This window comes from Heliconius melpomene, chromosome 1 (genome assembly GCF_056956725.1).
Source record: "Heliconius melpomene rosina isolate 202511_hmr_F chromosome 1, ASM5695672v1, whole genome shotgun sequence".
Classification (NCBI taxonomy): domain Eukaryota; kingdom Metazoa; phylum Arthropoda; class Insecta; order Lepidoptera; family Nymphalidae; genus Heliconius; species Heliconius melpomene.
Window position 1 is genome coordinate 17237500 of NC_140389.1, and position 24433 is coordinate 17261932.

At 35.0% G+C, this 24433-nt stretch overlaps 1 protein-coding gene across 3 annotated transcripts in view; it reads right to left on the reverse strand.

Moving 5' to 3' along the window:
- Nucleotides 1–24433, reverse strand: part of LOC146541823 (neuroligin-4, X-linked-like) — a 107648-nt gene that overhangs the window by 35880 nt on the left and 47335 nt on the right. Inside the window, exon 1 of one of the 3 annotated variants that reach the window (XM_085194315.1) lies at nucleotides 22155–22232. The exons of the other annotated variants lie outside the window; for them this stretch is intronic. The gene's annotated coding sequence lies outside the window, so the exon portion shown is untranslated. Of the gene's footprint in view, nucleotides 1–22154; nucleotides 22233–24433 lie in introns of those variants that run through there. 3 annotated transcript variants of the gene reach the window in all.

Genomic DNA, 24433 nt, shown 5'->3' on the forward strand with positions numbered 1-24433 from the left:
TGTACTGTATGCTCACTAGATGCAGTAATAGTAGTAGAAAAATATCAACTGTTAAGTAACGTCTCTGGATTTCAATGTCACTTGGACAATATCAATTACCATAATTTTCTTGTTGTCTTTTGTCTAAACAAACTTTTGAGAGGAATTCCATCCACCATTCCATTCTCAACTTCAAGTCTGAATTTGAGATAATGAGAGTTGAATAGCGCTCAACGCTGCGCTTCAACTTGCCGGAGCATAGAAATTGAAAATAATTAATTACACTCAGAGTTCCACCGCGCCACAGCGGCAAATACTCTACTAGACTCAATACAACGACAACATTCAATAATGCCTCAAATGATAATTATGTTTTGCCCTCTTACCTGAAGACGCCACAGCAACTTTACAGTATTTACAGTGTAAACAACGATATTGGTCGAACAAACTGGAACTGGTATAACGAAAGGGCTGATGAATCGTAGTTCCAGCAAACAGCTGCCCCTGGCCGCGGAGATAAGAACTTGTGTATTTACATTTAAAAAGGATCGACAGTGAAAGGTAGTTTATTATTTAACAAGATGAGGAGCCCCGCAGCAGGAAGGATTAAATTAGCGACGGCCCTTACATAAATATTTATTCACATCAAAAGATAGAGTGGGGCGGGGTTACCACAAGTGGGTGAACTTCATTTAGTTTATCTCTTACGTTATTTTGTTACTTTTTTTTAACTTTCACTCTGTATAACTAGGCCTAGAGTAGAGGGAACCTGGGAATCTAGTGTTAAGACCTTTCGTTTCTCTTAAGACACTCCGGTTCCCTACTTCCGACTTCAAGTCAAATTATTATATAATTTTATATGCATTTGAAATTTTTTAATAGATGTTCAGATAATATCGTATTCAAATCAAAAAATGAAACCCATAACCGTCGTATTTACAGTCAGGCGCTATACCGTTGCGAATAAGAAAAGAATCATTTTTATGGAACCTTTTATAGTTATAAACAAATGTAGACTGTATATAGGCTTTGAATTGTTATTTTAGTCATAAAAAAGTGAAGTTTAAAAAATATATATCTATTTCTATTCAAAATAGATATAAAAATGCTTCTAGACTGTGGTAAAAATGAAAAGCTCAGTCAGTATTTGAAAAGTTAGCCAACAAAGATCGCTAGTAAAGGACTGAGTTCGCCAAATTTCATTCATTCATCATATGATAGTCATGTCATATATGTATATGTACATAATATACGTGGCAGGGGGTAGCAGAGGGAGCCTAAAATTCAGACACCATATTTATTAGTTTAGGATTTTTATACAAAAATACTTATATATTTTTCAATATTACTACCAAAAAAAACCTGATCATTTTTTTTAGTAAATATGGTGAAAAGCTGTTAATAACACGAAAAATTTACTTATAGACTGCTCCCTTAGGGAATTCCATAATTCGATTCTTTCTTTTTCGCTACTCCCCAGAGGTACTTAAGAAATATTCACTTTAAATTGAAAATATTTTTTTTATAAATAATATGCAGTTTTCCTATCTTTATATTTTTTTGACAAAGCGCGGCGTTGAGTTCGGCCACTCGACAGCCAACGCTTCGAAAAATCAGCGGGAAGAGGTGAACGAAATGTCTTAACACTAGGTTCTCTCTGCCTATCCCCTGCCACATGCGAGATACAGTGTGAAGTTAAAAAATGTTTCCTCTATGAGAACTTATTGTGAGCTTTGTTAATTTCATATAAATAAGTATGTAGTGTTGCCATGTTACATCCAACTATTGAATACAATATTAAAAGTAGGTGAAATTAAACAAAAAAATCGTTAAATCAAATTTTCTCATAACTCTCTAACTGAGCAATATTTTCATAGTCCCGAAGACAGCCCGCAGTCGGTCCTCAGAGGCGCCGTCAAACTTGTAACTCCGGCGCGTTACTTTACATTTATATTAGATGTCATTAGTATTCTCGTCATAAATGCCTTTCAATGATGCCTTTCCCTGCTCACTTGAAGCCCGCAGTAACGCGACCAACTTGGAAGTCTCTAACTCCGAGAGAGGCGCCGCGCCTGTCATATTTCGATGAAGGTTGAGCCCGGTTTAGGCTATAGTATGTTTTAAAACGAGAGGAAATTGCTTATAGATTATGAAAGTTGGGCTAAAATTATTATAACTACATTTTTTATTAAGAGTCGTTTAAAATAATTTTGTGGGTTCATTTTATGCTGAATTACATTATGAAGTTTAAGTATATGAATGTATTGAGTATTGAATAGATGTTTAAGCTATTTTTTCATCATTTAATTTCATTTCTGTTATGACATGTTTATTTTTTTATGTATGCTCTGATAGATGCGCTAAAGAAATTGTAATTTTATACAAATACTAGTGGACCCGGACGCGGCTACGCCTGCTTGAACTATAAGAATATTTTCGCGTCGGTCATACTCGTACTGTGCCGCCCGAAGGCTAGGTCATTGCGAATCAGTGACATCTCCTTAATTATTTATTAGAATGTTATACAGTAAACTATAATTACATCTAGATAAAATCCTAAAAGTGACTGTTACATTTATTTTCATAAGGATGAATATCAAAATGTTGCGGTAACGGTTGCGTAGCGACGCGACGGTTGTTATTAACATGGCAGAATAAATTGCATGTCAAATTAGAAAGTATTTTAAAATATATTACTTTATATGTGTAATGTAATGTTATATAGCCTATAGCACTTCTGAAGAATGCAGCTTTCATACAAAACAAAAACAAAGTAAATCGGACCAGTAGATCCAGAGATCTTAGCGTTCAAACAAACAAACAAACAAACAAACAAACAAACTCTTCCGCTTTATTATATTATATTAGTATAGATTTTGGTAGTTCCTAGTTTCCCATACATAGAATAAGATCTCCAAATATGACGTCATATTTGGCACACGACGTAAGGCTCGTCTCGTTATATTTTTTTATATTTAATAAGTAACACATTTTTCATGTTCTTGTATGTTATTTCCTCTCGTATGAATGACAACATGTAACCGAATATTTTCCTTTTCGGTTATAACCACGCGGAGCTATACGTATTCCTTTGAAAGCGTCTCTTAGTATTATTATAATGTTTTACTTTTTGCTACTCGTGTTGTATGTGTTTGGTTTGTGGTACAAACCTGCACTTGTAAGATGTCTGTAATGTTAAAACTAGTTTTTAGCGCGGCTTCGTCTTTGTGTGAAATGGATATTACACATTACTAGTACCCGAGTTAGCACATTCGTCGTTGCGCAGAGGTACAAGCTTGCATCTGTAAACACGACGGGTTGTGCGTTCGAATACAAATGAAATATTTAGTATTTATGTTTACTCTGCAGTGCTAAAATAGCAATACGAGCGTTGAGTTCCGCCCCTCAAGGTTAACGAGGTCTCCTCAGTCTATCCTGCTATGTGCGGGATACAGCGTGAAGCTAAAAAATAGTAATATAATCTACAGCTTTCCTTGGTAATTCAGCGAACCAACTATTATTTTTTATTTCGTATTTTGGGTAGTTCTTTAGATTAGGGCGTTTAACCATACAATTCTTTAGTATGCTACAAATGATTATGTTTATGAAATAAGTTATTTGAAAGTTTCATGCAATAGTTTATTTCAATTCTATTTACAGCTTTAATTAGATTAATTATTTATGATGGGATTGGTACTGGTGCTCATATCTGGACCATTAGTACGTACACAAAGATGAACTCCAACGGATGTATGACGGTTTTTTTTCATATTAAAAATTCTAGAAAAAAAATCATTGAACTAAACTTTGTTTTTATTAGAAATATTGTAGAAGTAAAACTCTCATATATATAAAGATTTATTTTCACGTCCAATAGGGAGTTTTACTGCGAAACACGCGTTCGAATAAGAAAATTGGAATAATTCCCTCTTATTTAACGTCGGAATAAAAGTAGAAAGTATTCGACATAACGCAAAGTTTTCACATATCCACATACGACGCCGATGACGACGAATTTCATTAGACACCGTTTAATAGAAAACTTTTATACGGGGCCTTTTGGGTAGTGTACGATAATTGGAAAAACAGCGTTAGTGTGAGGGCGTACTGCGATATGAACGTACATACGTTAGTTGGTGATAGAGCTTGGACCGTGAATAAGAACCGCAGGTTCGAGTCCCGCTATTTAACAAATATTTTACGTTTGCTAAAAATATTTTTCTTTTTTTTGTGGAGCAATATGTTCAGTCAGTATGGTGATGGTTTTGGATCCAAACGATCCATGGCAAAAGGGAGTCCCAATAGACAAAGGACAGTGTCGGTAATGTGTCGAAGATAGGGTGGAAAGAGGAGAACGGAGTATTTTGCAACTCGGCTATCTTTCCACCTTGCCGCAAACAGGATACAGTGTGAAGGTCAAAAAAGTAATTTTTAACATTTCTGAGTGTTTGAACATCCTGAGGTCTGGATTTAATTTTGGTTTAATGGCTCTATTGCGCAACACGTTTCTAACCAACTATAGTATAATTTCGATACGGCTATTAAAACTTTTATTGTTAAAATTTGAAATTTTGTATATTTCTAACACGATTATAAAGTATTAAATTCTTTACTACACAAAAACCTTTTAAAAATTTATAATATGTTCCTTTAATAAAATTGGTAAAGATTAATATTGATGAAATAAAAAATATTTTTAATGGAATCTAGTGGTTTAACACTAGGTTCTAAGATTCCATCTGCCTACAGCCCGCTATGAATAGAATACAGCATGAAAATAAGGGTAGGCGCTTCGTTTCCAAGAGAGAGAGCGTATTCAAATTCCGCCACATTCACTAAAAATATATATTTTTAATTAGTATTGGTTTGTGTCGAATCCAACAGAAGAAATACGTAATAATATAAAAATATAATAAAACTAAATAATAAAAAGTATTCTTTTCAAAATGTCATATAATAATTTAATAAAACAATAGTACGTCGTCCCACACGCGGCGGTGTCAAATATGTAGACGTCGCGAGGAATGCGCTCGTATATCATCCCTCTGGCGCTGTACAGAGGGCGTGAAGCAAACGTCAACCATTTCATACAAAACTACTAAACATAATATTAAAACCCAAAGGTAATACTTTAAAATGTATTTTATAACGTGACTTTACAATTTATTGTGCTTTCAAAAGTACTATTTCAAAGTTGATAGATTAATATGTAGTAATATTTCTTAGAATAATAACATCCGTGCATATATTAATGTACTCCTTATTCTGACATTTGTGTAAATGCTAATATAATATATATATTTTCCTCGCATTTGGCAGTGAAGTAATATGGTTATTAAAATTAAATAGTTATTTTAATATTTATGAAAAATAATTTGGTTATTTTTTGGTCATCGCCAAACTCAATTTTGAAAAGCCTCAATTTAAAAAAAAAAAATCTTTAATAGTTAAACAACATTTTTTAAACACATATTTTAAAGTTATATGTGAACCAGTTAGATTTTCGGTAGCAAGACGTCAGAGAAACATAAGAATCACAAACTGTATTAGTTTGTGAAACAAGACTCTTGCAAAAAGTAATTTAATAACACCTTTTCATAATCTAATAATATAATGCACATTTACATTGATAAACACAAGAAATATAATTTAAAACTATAACTATCTACTTAAAGAATTAATTCATTTTGATAATAAAAAAATAACAAACTATTAACGATCGTTTTAACCGGTGTCGTTTATTTCGTTAACAAGTTATACGTTACTAATGTTGTCACTGAAATTATAGAACTAACAAATATAATTTAGTTAGCATTTCAGAAGAACACTGCCGATACTTAACCAATATCAGAGCTTTACACCCTTTGAAGTAAAAAGGCACCCTCCACTTTAGGGAGGGGGGTCGGAGAGGGATGATTTACTAGTAAGCATATTTAATGTTTGTAGTCAAAGTTAAATGACTTTGTTGTTGTGCGGTTAGCTATATATTTAAAGTTTCAAGTATATGCCCATTATAATACGAGTATGTACATTGTACATACATATTTTAGTAGGTAGTAGGTAGTAGGTAGTATGTGAGCTGACGACATCGGGCTTCAGGATCGCTGCGACACGCTGTGTGTGTTACGAGTGAGTCAATTTGTACAAAGTTAAACTTTGATGATGTTAGCTTCGGGATCGATTGGGATTATTACATAATTCGGCACACCGTCATCTATTCACGCCTTCTGCCTTCTGGGTGTGTGGCTTAAACATGGTAACATTACGAGCGGACCTCGTAACAGGTGCCCTCTCCGGAAAAGAAGCGTCTCAATAAATATAATATTGTAACTTAATATGTTTCAATTTCCTAGTCTTAGATTATGGTATTGCATACCGTATTTGGAAACAATAAAATAAAATCGTTCTTCTGAGTAGGGAACGACCCACGTCTACACCTCATCAGAGCAAGCTGTCCCAGGCGAAAAAACGGCTTCAGTAATTGAAAATAATTTGAAGGATCTAGAATATTTCCAAAGTTGCAAGAAACACTACGCTTTAAATATTAAAAGTATTAGTTCAAAAGTTAAAGTCAAAACAGATTTTAGCGTAACTGATACGATATCGCGTGTACAAGTTAGGCATGGACACATCGGATATGAAGATGACCTACATCGCGCGAGCCGGCCGACTCGCCTGCACGTCAAACGAACTCAGAAACTTTCCACTCGTTATACAAAAGATAAATAAATCTTGTTCGAATATAAAATCAAAAACAACAATTGGCCACTCAGGCATTCATCCGCAATGCGAAACAATGCCCCACTTAATGTACTTTTAAGTGGCAGTCAAATTTAACGGCGTCGTCGCTCACGCGCGTCACTTTAATTCTATAGATATTAGATTTTCATCTAAATATTGTTTAATCTCTCATCATACAGAATTTTTATAATACTGCTTGTGGCGTCATCGTCTGTTCATTTCAGTAGACGACATTCATTACCTCAGGTTTTTCATAACTATTCTTGCCAAAATCTAAAAATTTCTTAAAGCTTATAAATATAAAAGAAATAAACAAAACTGAATGTTGAAAATGTCAAGGAAATATTTAGTAGATGCTTCAAATAACGTCGAATATCTAGGAAGAGGGTCACGTGCAGAGTGTGAGGACTCCCCAAAGAGCCTTGTGAAGAAATCGATTGACAGTGGATAAAGCGGAAAGGAATGTCCTGATCGTTTAGGACCCTGTTCGCATTACGATACAAGTTTGCATTTAAAACAATTTAATTTTAACATAATTATATTAGCGTCGTTGCAGTGATTGAGTATTAAGTTCAGTTCTAACTCCGAGAACTAATTGTATTACTCTAGGAATTTCTAGTATTTCCGTTTCTTAAATCACTTGATGCAAACATCTTTGCAGACTGTTTGATGCTATTGTGTCACAAAAGAAAACGCGACAATAGTAAGTGTGATCTCCACTCTGGCAAATTATTAAAATTAAATTATTTTCATTCTCCTGCTCTGGTAGGCAAAGGGCGGCGTTAAGTTTCGCTACTCACGCAATATCTGAAAATGAGGCGGAACATGTGGAATGAAGTGTCTTACACTAAGTTTCTTCTGTCCGTGTCCACCCTGCTATGCGGGTAAAATACTCAATCTACATCCAGTCATAATCTACATACATATGTAATGTAAAATTAAGATGTAATTTAATTTTTATTTGACATTACAATTTCACATTTAATTTTTCCGCTCACTCATCACTTGCATTTTGCACGCTTATAGGGTCCGATACACTTTAGTGGCGTCAATCAATCAAATATTATTTTTGTATATCTACTCTAGTTTCACGTCAATTAACGTAAGCGAAAATTACATATCCAGTTTTAAAATAAAATCATTTTTATTTTAGAACTGAACTTAATATTGATATAAATTCAAGTTACGGAGCAGTTTTGTCACTTAAGATCTTTGATTTTCTCGTTTTTACGCCGTTTTAATGAAACTTATAAATCATCATCCAGTTTACCGGTCTACTAGTGACCACCAACTACTGTAAAGTATTCGGAACGTCGGGTTTCCAAAAATATATAAATATAAAGGCAAGCTATAAGCGGTTAATCCGGTTCGAGAATTCCATTTTAAAACTTTTACACGTTGAGGGCAGTCGTGGCGCAGGGGCACGAAGTGTGCTGTATAATCGACTGATCATGGGTTCGAGCCCCACTCAAGAAAAGGAAATATTTATTTAAATTTATATTTTCATTTCTTCGTCTGGTGCCGAGGCAAAAGTTCAAAGTCTTAATACGAGGTTCCCTCTGCCTACCCTGCTGTGTGCAGGATACAGCGTGAAGCTGATTCTTGATTCTAGGAAATTGAGAGAGGACGATAATATTATCGACTATTTTAGACTAAGTTTGTAGAGCGTGTAGAAACTTTGCTTCCGAAAGAATACTGCACACAACGTCGAAACATTTTTGGTAATGTTTTTAGGAGCACGCTAAAGAAACGGCCACGTTATTTATAGGAAAAATTCCAAAGGAAATTGGCCAATAGATTAATAGCAGTGGATTTATCGCAATCTGGCCCTTTGTGTCGGTAATTGGAGCGCGCGGGGCCTGTGCTGGTAATTGCTACGAGGAGAGCACGGGACGGGACGTTTGTACGGACTCCTATGTGATTCTTACTTGTATTGACAATCGAAATTAAGAACGGATAAGATGTTTATTACGCTATATTTCCTAATTATAATTTGAGTGGAGTGTCTTAACACTAGGTTCTCAACACGAGCTCCCGACGGGCCGCCGATCGGGGCGGTAACCGGTTCCGCGAGAACAAAAGATCAGCTGTCGCTTGTACGATCAAACGGGAGCCGTATTGCTTGCTAGGCGCGCGCACCTGGATTTCGCCGGCATATACAAAATCTATATATATAAAAGGACTTGTCCTCACTGACTGAGGTAAGACGCACGCACAGCCGTAACCACCGATGGTAGAAATGTGAAATTTGGACAGATGTTTACTTTCGGAATCTGGACATCCACTAAGAAGGAATTTTGAAAAATTTTAACCCTAAAGGGACGAAATAGGGGTTGAAAGTTTATATGGAAAAAAATTTAAATCGGCACCGATTTTTATAAAATTAAAAATTCAAACTGTTAAGAATATTTAATTGAATACGTGTTTCATGGTTTTTTAGAATTTACCCCCTAAAGATGCAAATAAGGGGTTGAAAGTTAGTATGGAAAAATCATAAAATCGTCACCGATTTTTTTAAAATTTAAAATTTAGACTCTTAAAAATATTTCATTGAACACATGTTTCGTGGTTTATTTTAATTCATCCCCTAGGGGTGCAAATAAGGGGTTGAAAGTTAGTATCGCCACCGATTTTTATAAAATTTGATACTTAGACTCTTAAACATATTTCATTGAATACATGTTTAGTGGTTCATTTTAATTCATCCCCTAGGGGTGCAAATAAGGGGTTGAAAGTTAGGACGGAAAAATCTTTAAATCGCCACCGATGTTTATAAAAATCGAAACTTAGACTCTTAAAAATATTTCATTGAACACATGTTTCGTGGTTTATTTTAATTCATCCCCTAGGGGTGCAAATAAGGGGTTGAAAGTTTGTATGGAAAAATCTTTAAATAGCCACTGATTTTTATAAAATTTTAAATTGAGACTCTTAAAAATATTTCATTGATCACGTGTTTCATAGTTTATTAGAATTCACCCCTAAATAAGCAAGCGAAGCTGCGTGCGTCCGCTAGTATATATATAAAAGGACTTGTCCTCACTGATTGAGGTAAGACGCACGCACAGCCGTAACCGCTGTGCGTAGAAACGTTAAATTTGGACAGAAGTTTACTTTCGTAATCTGGACATCCACTAAGAAGGGATTTTGAAAAATTTTTACCCTAAAGGGGTGAAATAGGGGTTCAAAGTTTGTATGGAAAAAAAATTAAATCGGCACCGATTTTTATAAAATTTGAAACTTAGATTTTTAAAAGTATTTAATTGTACACGTGTTTCATCGTTTTCTAGAATTCTCCCCCTAAGGGTGCAAATAAGGGGTTAAAAGTTTGTATAGGTTTTTATAAATCGTCACCAATTTTTATAAAATTTGAAATTCAGACTCTTAAACATATATAATTAAACAAATGTTTCATGGTTTTCTAGAATTCACCCACTAAGGGTGCAAATAAGGGGTTGAAAGTTTGTATGGAAAAATCTTTAAATCGCCACCGATTTTTATAAAAAGTGAAATTTAGACTCTTAAAAATATTTCATTGAACACATGTTTCATGGGTTATTAGAATTCACCCTTAAATACGCAAGCGAAGCTGCGCGCGTCCGCTAGTTATTAAATAAAAAATAAATAAAGCGTGTGGAGAACGATCGCCACACCTGCTTTGTTGGTTACTTTCTTTCTCATTTGAGTAATGAGAAAAAATATTGGCAGACTGACCTCAATTGTTTGCCTAAAAATACAATTTTACATTTCTTTAAGTTACAATTGAACTTATAACTCACTTAGATTATACAATAATGGTATTTTTTGCAAATTTTTTACTATTTTCTCAAATTTAATAATATGACATGGTTGAACATGGCCAATTTATAGAAATAGTTTTAACAAATTGGTCAAAGAGCTGTCGACCACGACCACGTCGTTAGTAGTACAGCCGACTTATACCATTATTACACATATATGAATCATGGCAAAGGGAAAACTTATAACGAACTGGCTCTAGCTTCAGATCCAATAATAATATTTTATTAAATTAGAGGATCGTATAGTTGACATGGTGTTGTAGTCGTTTGGACGTTTCCTTTTTTTATATTGGAATCGAAACTAGATTCTAATATATAAAAATAATCTACTTTTTACCCGAATTCGAGACATCGCGTGCCTCCGTCACCTAGGCGGAGTTCAGCGCCGTGCGTTTTTAAACCTAAAAAGAGAATCGATTAATATTTTATATATAGCGTTATATCTTAAACTTCTCGCACAAAAGGTATCATGTAAAATATAACGGCATGGGTTGAGGCTAATGTTTGTAATATAATTGAAAAGCATAAAAGTACAGTGATTTACCACTCGGATGTGAGTAAATACGCGGAAGAAGATAAAAATGGAATGGAAATAAAAAGAAACGCCAAAAACAGATGTTCCAAAAAACGTTTGATATGTTATGATGATATACCATCTCTATGACGACCTCTCGGTTTCTTTCAATCTCATTTCTTTGTGCTATTAATTGAAATCTGGAGCTGGCTGATGAGATAAGTTATATAGTGTATACTATATTGTATGTAGTGAGGCAAGCGAGCGACTGTGAGCGCGACAGGTTGTGGGTTCGATCCTTACTCAAGGAAATGAAATATGTTTCCATTTCCTCGCTCTGGTAATGAGATAAAGCGTAGTTTGAGATCGGAGTTGGGTACGGAAGTATATTAACCCTAGGTTCCCAGGTTCTGCCTACCATGCTATGTGCGGGCACAACCTGAAGCTAAAAATATTATATATAGCTATGTAAAACTAAGTTTTACCCGTGACTTCGCCCGCTTAGTCAGATCAGTCAGTCGGAAAACGAAACGTTGTGTATGACGTAATATGACATATCATTCATGAACTTGAAAAAATAGCACGTTCAATATTCCTGAAAATAGGACGTTCAACTATACAAATTCTTCAGCATTGTAATATTAATATAGATTGTAATTATCATTACTTCACATGAGATTAATGGCTTGTGAGTTCCATCCAAGCTTCATTTTCGTTTCCCCGCTCTAGTTGGCAAGGTGCGGCGTTGAGTTCCTCCCCTCAACACGTAAGTTCTCGAGAATTGGGCAGAGAGACGGAAACGGAGTATCTGAACACAGTTTCCTGTTTCTATACTAATAATTGCAATAATTATAATTGGATAGTATTATTATCTATTATATATTGCTAGTTACATTGATGAAGACGCTATCCAATTTATGTGTACACTTGGAGGCGTTTACTGCAACTGCCAGTTGATTGATCTAATCTATCAGAGTGGTGTATTCAGATATTCCGCTAACTAAGCTTCTTAGAAGTATACCTATTTAACATTATATATTTTTTATATTTATTCTTATATACAACAACCGTCTGCAGTTTTGTCTACGTTTTCTTTATGAGCATTTTCATAATTCTTGATAAACAAATTTTTCTATAGTTTTCTGTACTTTCCCTAGTTTGAGTGACACTCACGGCTGAGCATGTTCCAGAATTTTTTTGTCTTAGTGTAAAATGCTGACCATGTTTAACAACGTTTATTTACGTTGTATTTGATTATTTATAGTTTCGCCAGACTTTAAAATCTATTATAGCCTAGATTCTGTCCTGTTTTAATAAGCCATACAAGAGAAAAACATCATTCAAATCTGTACAGTAGTCCCACGTCTACAAGCAATAGTTATGAAAGAGTAATAAGAATAGAGCAATTACAACCACTCATCCGCTGTTATGTTATATATTTATTAAAGAATAATAATATAAAAAAAAAAAACAGTTACAGTTTTAATTTAGAAAAGAACTTTAAGTGAGCAATGAAATGTGTTTTATAGCGAGAAATAAGGTAATTTCATCCGATTTATAAAAGGCTGTTTTTGTTCTATGATTCAGAGTTGTTGAATAACTGTGCGTGTGTTGTAAAATAATTTGGTTTTATCGTTTTATAACAATTTGCTGCTTTACTTTATTTTTAACTAGCGACCCTCTTGCGGCTTCGCCCGCTTTTACTACTGAATTATTCATATAATGTATGTTTGCAAAGCACTTAAGATAATGTGAAAATTAATTAAACCCTAATGCAACCCGCATTTTCGTAGTTTCAATAAGGATTTTCCAATTGTTTTACACAGCAAGGATTTTTTAGTAGGAACCGTAATTTTAAATCTGTGCTACAAATTTTTTCAAGTACTTATTAAGATATAGTTAAATGACTATTTTTAAACGGAAGAAATTATAAACAAAAACCTACCTACTTATAACTACTACAAAAAATATGAAACCAAATATATCGCGCTGAAATAATACATTCAACTCCAATTATCCAATACGTGCAGGCAGGCGGGTTTTTTTTTCGAGCTTGTGGTTAACCAGAATTAATTCTCAAGAGGGTATTCTGTCCCTGATGAAAAGCAAGCACTAAGTGGCTGCCTGTGAGGAAAATTAAATAGAATGCATCGGCCGGGAATCGAACCCGGGCCGCCCGCGTGGCAGGCGAGCATTCTACCACTGAACCACCGATGCGTGTAAGGCAGGCGGGCGCGTGGCGAGTGGCGAGCCGTTTCGCAGCAAGGATTTTTTGATATTGTAACAACTTCTAAAGTACTTATTAAAATGAAAAACAGTGAAAGACAGTTTTGATCTACATTAAATGGCCAACGTAACTTATTTATATGCTGAGAGTAAGGGATAAGTGAAACTTGAGTAACATACAGCTGATGTGTCAACAACTAAATGCGTTTTTCTGTAAAACTATTCGCAATTACGAAATATTGTAAAAAGCAAATTTTATCTTCGTTTAACGTAGAAAATTAATAAAGTATTTTAAAGGATAAGGATTAATACCATTATGGAAAAATATGACTCACAATAAAAAATATATTGAAATTATTATTTTTAGACAGAAACATTATCACTACACGTTATTCTTAAAAGATACGAACATGCCGTCGCGGACTTTTTTGTAGATCTTATTAAAAGGAACAATACTCCAGTAATTTTTTTTCTTGTAGTACTTACCATTAAAGCAGCGCATGCGCGAAAGTGTCTCAACGATAGAGTAATAATCCGCGTATAAAGTAAACTAAAATAAAGAAAGCTGAAATTTTGAACATTAATAGTCTAATAAGTAGGTAAGAGTGTATGCGTACTTACTAACTTGAAAGTGAGGCCCTTTCAAAGATAGCGCCAATTTAAGGTACACGCTCACTTACGTTAAAGAAAAACGCTCGTATTTAAGTATGTTTTTGAGAAAAATGTAAAAAAAAATTATTATAACCAAACCCTTTATGTAAGCTTTACTCTTGCCAGACGTCCTAAACATTGTTTAAAATTGGGACAAAATACGCTATACTTCTTCTTCTTGGCATTAATCCTGGAGATTTCCGGGGTCTGCCTTCCTACTCAACCTGCTCCATTTTGCACGGTCTTAATTGCCTCGGTGGTGAGTCCATTGGCTCTCATGTCCTGTATCATAACATCCAATTAGCGCATTCTTCGGTGTTCGATAGGTCTCCAGGGCCTGATGTAGCATGGTATTTGCATTCGCGTAACGTGGCCAAACCATCTCAGGCAATGCTCTTGGAGTTTATCCGCTACGTCACGGACTCCAAGACTACCTCGAATGAATGGGTTACGATTGCGGTCATACCGTTTACACCGGACATCCACCTTAGCATCTTCATTTCCGTGACGAGAAGCTCCTGAATGTGCCGAGATAGTGCTGGCTAGCATTCACTGCCGTATAAAATAACAGGTATGCTCTTGTATATCAACCATCACCTCTGCTAGGAAGTCAGTCTGCATCGGTTCAATTGGGCCACTTGATCCGAGCCTTACGTTTCTCAGCTATTTTTTCTTCGGACCCAATTTATACGTAATACGGTGCTGAGGGTTATTTTGGAAGAACATATTCGCGACGGCTAGATCAGATCCAGTTTTTCGGACACGCTACAGCCGGTCTCCGGCGCATAGGCACTAATTTAGTATGTAGTTACGCCTTCAATCAGCACACTTATATGCATCAAGCTATTGCAGCGATCATCAGTTTCAAGAAGCCAGTTCTGAAACTCTTCAGAAAGACCTACTGCCACACCGTTTTTACCTGAGGGTGACCCGGTGTATATAAGCTGGTAACCTTGTCCGTTATTGCGGGACTTATTGCAAGCTTCCTGGAGGAAAGCACACTGGACCCGAAGTCTTATAAGTACATCTGCGAATTCTCTGCGTCGGCCGGTTAGAGCGCCAATATTCCACGTTGCAAAGCGGAGTTTCTGTCTGGGTACTAACGTTTTAAGCAGTGTTCGTACTTGACACGTTGTTGCGTTCCATATTAGCGGCGGATGGCGGTTTTTAAATGGAGCAACTGCCATTTGACTTCCAAAACCACTTTGGAAAAAGTACGCTATAATTTTACATATATTATTTATGACCTATTTTAAGACCCCTTATAAGCACCTAAACCGATCTGATGGCTCAATCATCCTCCCAGACAGAGATGTACCTTTATTTTGCACTACTTCTGGAAGGGCCCCACTTTCAGGTTAGTGAGTACGCAAACTTTTATAAAATGACGTCGGTCTGGAGGCCCTAGGAACTTGAAGTAAAAAACTACGAAACTGGGACCACATGCAAACTAAATGAAGAATAGAAATATAAAAGTAATTTTAATTAATATAATGTAAACTACCGGTACAGGCTGCACTAATCCCTGTACTTATTTGTTTATTGGAGGCCCCCTCCAACCTCAAACTTCCTCTTAAGTAGATACTATGCGTTTTTTCAAAGGCTTATTTAGGATTTGATCAAGGGAATTTGCACCATTTGGAGGCCCCCCAGTACCCGAGGCCCGGGGCGGACCGCCCCTGCCCCCCCCCCCCCCCTTAGTCCGCCACTGCTCAACGGGTAGGACTTTATACACATTTAAAGTATTTATGTTAATTTACATAAGAATGTACAAATAATAAACTATATATAAACCTTCTATGAAAAATACTCGACTTAATGGTGAAAACCGCATTAAAATCCGTTGGGTGGTTTAAAAGAAGAGTTAGAAACAACAGACACACACGAAAAGCGACTTTGTTTTATAAGATATAGGATAATTGAACCTTACTGTGGCCCTTCACGAATAATTGTAATAACTATGTAACTGTTAATAGCATAACAATTTTTCTAACTAAAGATTTTATTGAGGTCTGAGGTTGTGGGGTTCAATTCCCACTCGGTACAATAAATTATGTTCGTTACCTCGCTATGGTTCCAGAGCGTGGCGGTAAGGTCCGCCACTGCAATGCCTCGAAATTTGGGTGGAAAATAAAGAACGGATGGATAATACATTGTGATTCCCTTTGCCTAACCTGCAATATACGGGATGCAGAGTAGAAATAAAAAATAAGTTATATTTATTTAATTTTCTAGAAACTTATAAGACAACTTTCTTTTGCATTTTCCCATTAACATAGTAAATGAACACCTAACCTAAATCCTAGTTATCTCGAAAATAGTAAACGTGCTGTGGCATACTCGTACTGTTAACGACGCTTGACGAGTGAGGAAGCTGAAAATTCCATGACACGTACAGGTTTTTTGTGTCACAACAAGAATTTTTAACAGTCTAAACATGTTCTCTTTTATAAAAAGTATTAAACACGCAGTGTCTCCAGTATTCGGCGGAAAAAGGGGAATAGAAATGTATCTTCATGTAAGCGGAGTAGGTTTTCCCGCATAGTAAGGTGGGCAGAGTACCTACCAGAATCAGAAGAAACCTAATTTTGTAGTTCCCCTTACCGCTTTTAATATATTAGGTTGAGGTAAGGTTGAGCGATGGAACTCAACGGCACGCTTTTGAAATGAAAGGACCTATTGAACCTACACTCATCGTATTTGCAATCGGGCGCTGTCGTGTCGACAATTTTTATTTTACTTGTACAATATTCATGTTATGTTTTTAAAATTATATTAAGTTTATCAAATAGTCATTTTTTGTATAATTAAGTTTTTTACATACTTTAAATATTAAAAATTTAGGAACAGTCAAAGATTATATAATGACTTTTGACTTTCTTTACAAGAAATTCATTTTTATCTCATATATGTTTTATATGAATATCTTATCCTTTCATAATTTGTAAGTTCCGATACCCAACTCACTACATGTTGAAAATGTTGTGGTGCATGACGGAGTGTCTTAGCAGTGGTTCACTCTGCAAGCTGCTCTTCACCTGCTGTATGCGGGATACAGAGTGAAGTTAAAAAATAAACAAAATTTAAGCTTAAAACATAAACATTTGTCTGCAAGATAATATATTCTCAACAGAAATTTACCTATAATTTAATTAAAGTCATTGCTCAGAGCCAGTGATCCGTAAATGATTCAACACACACTACACCAGGACTGAGCGACGGACCGCCCGCCCGCCTGAGCGCCCGCCCGCATGCAACACAGATAAGAAGAAAGTAAATTGTTTGATTGTACAAAGCACTACTGAGCGATAATTAAAACTCGCGCCCCTTTCCCGTCCCTTTATCACTGAAGTTGTTCAAAACAGCCACACCTGCCTCACGCGACTAAACGCGACGGTTGTAGGTTCCTCTAGTTCCCTCTGGTTCTCTTCTAGTCACCATACAAAGCCTGATTGTAAAGCGCGTTGAAGTCCGTCACTCAACATGCAAGGGAGTGTCTTGACACTATATTTCTTCTGCATATAACTTATCGTTAGGCATTTCATATCAATTATACAATATGCGAAAGATATACTAAAACACACGTGAATTACCAAAAAACTTCACTGTGTGAACCCTCGTTGGTAACAACAAAAAAATACGCATTTGGTCCGATAGCGGCGAGCAATTTTATTATTTCAATAATATTTTCATTTTGATAAAGCACTCCTGACCGCACGCGCTCATACAAAGCTGTGGAAATTTAAATGATTGTGTGCTCATTCATTTTAATGTATTATACAAAACATTATTCCATATTTTATGTTATTTTATACTCTTTGATTGCTGACTGGAATATTATTGTATAAATGAATTCTTGCCTCTTGTATTATAAAAGTAGCCTCGATGTAGGTTGGAATAATTTTAACTATACTAACCGAGGGCGGCGTACCCTAGGGCGGTTTGGAGCCTAGGGCGGACAAAGGAATCTTTGATACCCTTAAAACTTAGACAAAGTTAGTGTTTTACACATTAACTTGTAATTTTAGAGTAAAATGAACGAGCTCGTTTTTCTATTTTGTTTTAGTAAAAAAAAGTAATAAGTTTATCCTTTTTATATAGTAAAGACCCAAGCGTTACTTTTTCTACAAATAAAGATTAATTTTTATATATTTTTTTCATAAATATTAACCTTACTTTGTTCTATAATTTATAATGAAGTAACATTTAGTTATGTTCTCTCACCTACGTAAGTCTTCAATATGGTTGGCAAATGGATAGCGGAGCTATTGTTGGATGCAGACATGTTATAAATAAGCTAAAAAGTAAAAATAAATATTACTTAACATAAAGTAAAACGTATTCTGATTCAGTAAAACAAAAACAATGAGATAAATATTTTATAAGTTTGAAGTCGGTGCCAAGTAAAACAAATTGGTTTCGTAATTTTACATTGTAGTAAGATTGTTGACAGTCAATATATTTTTTACTTTTTAGTTTACAGTTTAAGTCAGTTTTTTTGTTAAAAAAATATAAATTATTTGACGATTGTAGTTCATGAGTACACCTTGCTGATATAACATGGTGCTTCTCAAATGAGAAGACAATGGTTGTTGTTGTTGCTCTTTACTTATGGCGTCCCGAGCGTGCCAATTCAGCACTAATAGGCAGTGGTTGTCTGCTGGTTTTACTTACAAACTGACATTTTGGCATATTGAAGAGGATGAAGTAAGTCCTACGAAAGGTAACTTTAAATCGTTGAGATTATCAGACCCCCAATTACAGTCATAGCCCGTCTAAGTGTAAGGTGCCTCTTCTAAAGTTCTCAAGTTGATCATCATCATATTCGGTACGATGTATCGGTAGGTGACGTACATTTCATGACACCATAACAGATTTGCCTCAGACCATTGGTTGTGCACATGGTTAATACGAATTTAAGACTTATATGATTTTCTATGGATAACGTTGTCAGAACTGGACCACACCACACGAGAAGCATCAGCTTTCAAATAAAAAAAGAATCGGTTATCAAAATCGGTTAAAAATACAGTCGAATTGATCTACAGAAATCGCATAAAAATATGCAAATATATATGATTTTTTTTTTAATCAAATTCCCTAAGAACTTAGCTAAAACTGGAAACCACTAAATCAAAATCAAGATATCCATATCCACATATTATAATATTATATACTTATAAAAATAATGATATAAAAAAATTGTGTATCAAGGTGAAAGCAACACGTGTTAATTCCTTTGTACGATTCAATCACATTTCTAATCTAAAGCTGACAAATAATAAAAAAAACAATTGTGAGGCGCAAGGAGAGTTCTTAACAACGCTGAGGCGCGACTAATTCAAGATTTTAAAGGAAAAAAAATCATTTATTATTGTGAAAGAAGTGTATTTTGTGCGTAAAATTTAAGTGGGGGAATGTTTAAAATATTACAAGGTTTAAATTCCACGATGTTTAAATGTGAAAGAAATTATTAATGTATTATAAGAATTAATTTAAAGCATTTTAAGAAATACATTTGTATCGAAAGATATTATACTGCTTGCAATGTGTGTTTTTTTGGCATTATAAGCAAATAGGACTTAATATTGAGACACTCTGTTTTTTGGAACTTAAGGTCACAATTTGTGTAACCAGAGCGGGAAAATTGAAACAGCTCACTCCACGCTAGCTTCACGCTGCATGCAGAGGGAAACTGAGAACCTAGTGTTAGGATATCAATATAATATTTAAAAAGCTTACAAATTAATATGAATATTCCTTCAGACATGATATCTTGCAATAATAGCTTTACCTCTCGTACGATTTACGATAATCTACTTTTATAAAATATATAAATAATTCAATAATGCTTACCTTCCATTTATTGTAACAAAAATATTACGAAATCGGTTATTTTATTAAACGAACGATGTATATATTAGGCTTAGTATTTCTTTATTGTGAAGAGATTGATTTTCTTAGAAGATAATACGAACATGATAAAATATTTAAATTATAGAAAATGTTTTCTTTTCTCATATTCATAAAAGTGAACTGGTTATTTTCCGTTAAAAAATCAACGTAAGCTTAAGTTATGCAATAAAGGTAGGCAAAGGGAACATAATGTTAAATCACTCCAATTCCTACTTTCCATCCAATTTTCGAGACATTACATGTTTAGTGGCGAAACCCAACGTTGTCGTCTACCGGAGCGGCAAAATGAACATAATTTTAATATAAACTTTTCCCCGTGTTGAAATAGAACCGAAACAATAACGTCTACACTCAGATATTATAACCCTGCGCCACTACGTCCTCAACCTAATACAATGTTACATAACTCCGTTATCAGCACCTACAGGAGGCGTATCCGCGTTATCAACACTTTATCACGCGTTATCACGCGTCCCTCGTGTTTGATCATTATTCCGCTCACGGAACTACTTCCGAGACACTCGCTCAGTTTGGCAAATATTTTGCTTCACTTTTACCGCTTCAAAGGTCAAATATGCTTCACGTACAATATGTATGTTTGACGTCATGTCTAGTGTTATTGTTCATCCATATGTTTTGGTTCATACATCATTTTTTTATAGTGGCAAGGTGACTATTAAATTAAAAGTTTAAGTTGCTTCTTATAAAAAAAAAGAAACACGACTGGTTCGATTCCCACTCCGGGGAATAAGATAATTGAAAATAAGATAGCTCGCTCTGGTAAAAAGACAAAGCATGGCAACGGAATGTCTTAGCACTCGCTCCACCCTGCCTGGGGGGCACACGTGTGCGGGAAACACCAATATACCAACTAAATGGGGTTCGACTTCACAACAACTCGTACAGCAAGAGGCGACACGGATACACGACAGCGGATTGATTAGAGAATTAATATTACCTTTAATATGAGAATATCGCTTTTTAGGGTATTCGTGACATGTTGGAAGAAAGTACATTATAGTGATTTTGTGAAGCTATTTCTTAACACTAGCTTCTCTTTGCTTACCATAACATATGAGGGACATGCATGGACCAAATAAAAGGAAAATATTATATAGATAGATACTGTTTTTTATTACGATCACTTGTAGCAAAACAAACTATTTACTTTATCTCACTCAATGTAATGAGTTCGAAATAATATTTGTTGATATTACTAGCTCATCTCGATTTCCCGTTTTTAGGATCGATTTCAGCGCGAAGCTATTATTAGTTTTATTTATATAGGATACTCAAAGCCCCACTAGACCCACGATTACCTCAACTAATCAAACTAAAGACGACGTGGATGCCCCACAATGACATATAGTATATGTAACGTGACGTGACGTTCTCAAAGCGATCTCCATAAGTTGTACCTAAAAAGGTATTTCATATCCGAGGGTCCCTCGAAACGGAGATTTTTCAGCAATAACATTACGTCACTGCGAGTTAAAGGTCGCCATTTTTCTGCGAGATGCTGAGAAAATGTCATATTCATATAACATTTGAATAGTCGGCGAATATTTTTTCTGCTTACAATTTCTTTTTATTGTTTTCTTACTTATTTTTTTTATTTGTAAGGTTTATTAAGGAGGCACTAGGTTACTAGTGTTAAGACTCTCCGTTCCCCAATGTTTCTATGCTGCGATGTCAATAATCCACTATGCCAACCACAGCAGAGAAGTGGAAATAATTTAAAATACAATTCGTTCCCTCAGTCAAGGAAAGGAAATCAAACCCGCAACTGTCGCGCGCAGTCAGTGTACAACGTGAGTCGTGTCTATGGAATTCTTGAGATGAAGTTATGAGTGATAAGCCAAGAAACTAAACAAAAGAGAACGTTGAAGCTTTGTAGGTGACACAAATGGCGTAGGCGACTTAGTGCTTGATGTAGCTTGAAAGTGGTAACTTCAGTTTCTTTGAATTTTAGATCCTTCTCCTAATTGTAATTGTAATTAAATACGTTTTCCGATGACACAAACATAAATGTTTCTTTCTTCTTTCCGCGGCTTGGTGACAGTTGAATTATATTTAAAATCATTATCATATTATATACTAATATCAATTCCTTTTATATTTCTTTTTAAATAAATATCATGGATCCTTGTCTATATTCTTACAAATATTTTTACATTTATAATCTATTTGTAAAATTAACTAAACTATAGGTACTTATAAAATTAAAGTTAAAATTTAAATATGCTAAACTCGTTCACAGAATAACTTACATACTAAAAAAATAACGACAAACCCATTTTCTTTGAGCAAAGTAGAAATATAGTTACCTCTAGAATAACATTAGGAGTCTCACTCCACTCGCCCAGCGAGGGACCTCATCATGGACAAAAGGACTCACCTGGAACCAAACAAAACAAACTTATATAGAGAGTGCTTCTGCGAGTACATGCGTGTACGAGTACATTATACAATCACTATCAAAATTAGCTTTGTTCCTCAATTTACTGTTAAAAGCTTTTGAATGCACTTGTGGATACAATAGTGAGTGTAGTATATATAGTTGATAGATAAATAACAAATAAATAGTTTATTAAACAAGTTTCTTACAGAATCTGCTAGTGATTCGAACCTCCTTTTAAATTTATTATTGCCCGATTTTAGAGGGAGAGGAGATTATGCTTTTCCATTAGCATAAAAATTCATAACAATAATGGAAACCTTAAGTTTAATTATAACCCAAAATAACCCAATATAATAAAACTAATAAATAGTTCATTAGGTTAAAAAGTCGGGATCCATTTAAATTTCACTTGTTTTGTTTTTTTTCTGTTTAGTTCTATTGCTTCATTGAAGGAGTAACTCCTTCGATATGAACTATCGGAAGGATTTGAACCCTCTTTTACAGTCCACAAGATGAGGCTATCACTGCTTCTCCTCGGGCGCATGTTTTTAAACTTCCTCATTGTATTATTTTTATTAGTATTATAGTAATGAAAATCATGATATACTATTTTGAAATCCTTGTATTGAGACACCTCGGACACTTAATACGTGAGCGTCAAAGGCACGTGTAACGATCCCTCGATTATGGAAATCTACTCACCGGTTTTGGATATATGTGGTAATAAAGAATATTGTATAGCTATATAACTGTTATTTTAACTGAAAACAAAAGACAGACACATTTTTTGTGGCCCCATATTTGTACTAATCAATACATTTTAGTAGCTGTTAAAATAAAAAGATAAAGCGGAAAATATATTGCATCGCAGCGCCGATACCGCAGACTGGCTCGGAGCCATCAGACTTTCTTTAGGAAAAAACCAAGAAAGATTATTCACTGGAAAAGGAACGTGAGGTAAATGTGTTTTTTTTATATTAATCTAATTTCGATCGGCCGCCGCCCGCTTCTACGTAAGCTAACTTGTTTACTCTGCAGTCATTTATTAAGAATGCTTGCTTAAATCTAGGATTTTATAAAATGAATATCCATTTTTTTATAAGCTTCAGTAACATGTAGCGTTTCCTACTACCTGACGTTTCGTATTTTGTAGCCTCACACTGTATCCGAATCTACTTAAGTGTTAAGACACTCCGTTCCCGTTTAAACACTTCCGTTCCTCACTTTCGGCCGAATTCTCTAGGCATTGCGTTGCGCCACAGCGGCCTCAAATGCTCCTTCCTTGTTTCCGGTTAGTTTTTACGACATCACATTACAAATCTATGTTATTCTCGATTTTACTCTTATATATTATATGCCTTTTGAATCACTAACTACTAGTAAAATGTACATTAAAATCAATTGCATAGCATAAAAGATCTAAGCACACAGTACATAATATCGGTAGAAAGCTTGTGTTCTCTAGTACAGATAAGATAAGTAAATTCTCATCATAAGTTGTAGATGAAGATAAGATAAAAAGTAAGTAACTGAAATTTTAAAACTTGAACCTGCGTTTTTTGAAAAAATTCATAAATTCTTCAAAGCGGTAATAATTAAGTACCAAAGCATTTATGGTAATTTACTTTGAATATTCATTACATTCGTAATGATTTTTAGATTATTCCCAATTCTCGTGGGCTATACAGTTATTTCCAGCTTTTTACAACCTTATGTTTTATTATTTCATAATGTAGCCGCAATTTAGTTTTCATACATGATATTCATTAATCTATGAACTAGCTTTTTCCCGCATAGCAGGGTAGGTAGCGAGAACCTAATACTAAGGACTCCGTTCTGCACTTTCCGCCAAATTTGCGTGTTGACTGGTGGAACCTAACGCCTCTCTTTGTTTTGTTACCAGAGTGAGCAGAAGCGGAAATCGAACCCACAACCGTCACGTTTACAGTCACATGCGGCGCCGCTGCGTCTAAATTAATCCAGTTTCCATAATTCCCAATACATTGAGTGAATTAATTACGGCCCAAACTGGGAGCTTAGAGGGATATTATGTAACATTTACAATATTTGTAGTGAAAATGATATCGGCTTTAACACGTCGCTCGCCCGCGGCCGCGGCGCGGGTAATCATTTCAAATAGGATATCTGACATTTAGTTATAGTTTAGACTAATTTGGAATAGAAATTTAGTTAAACAATTGGCTT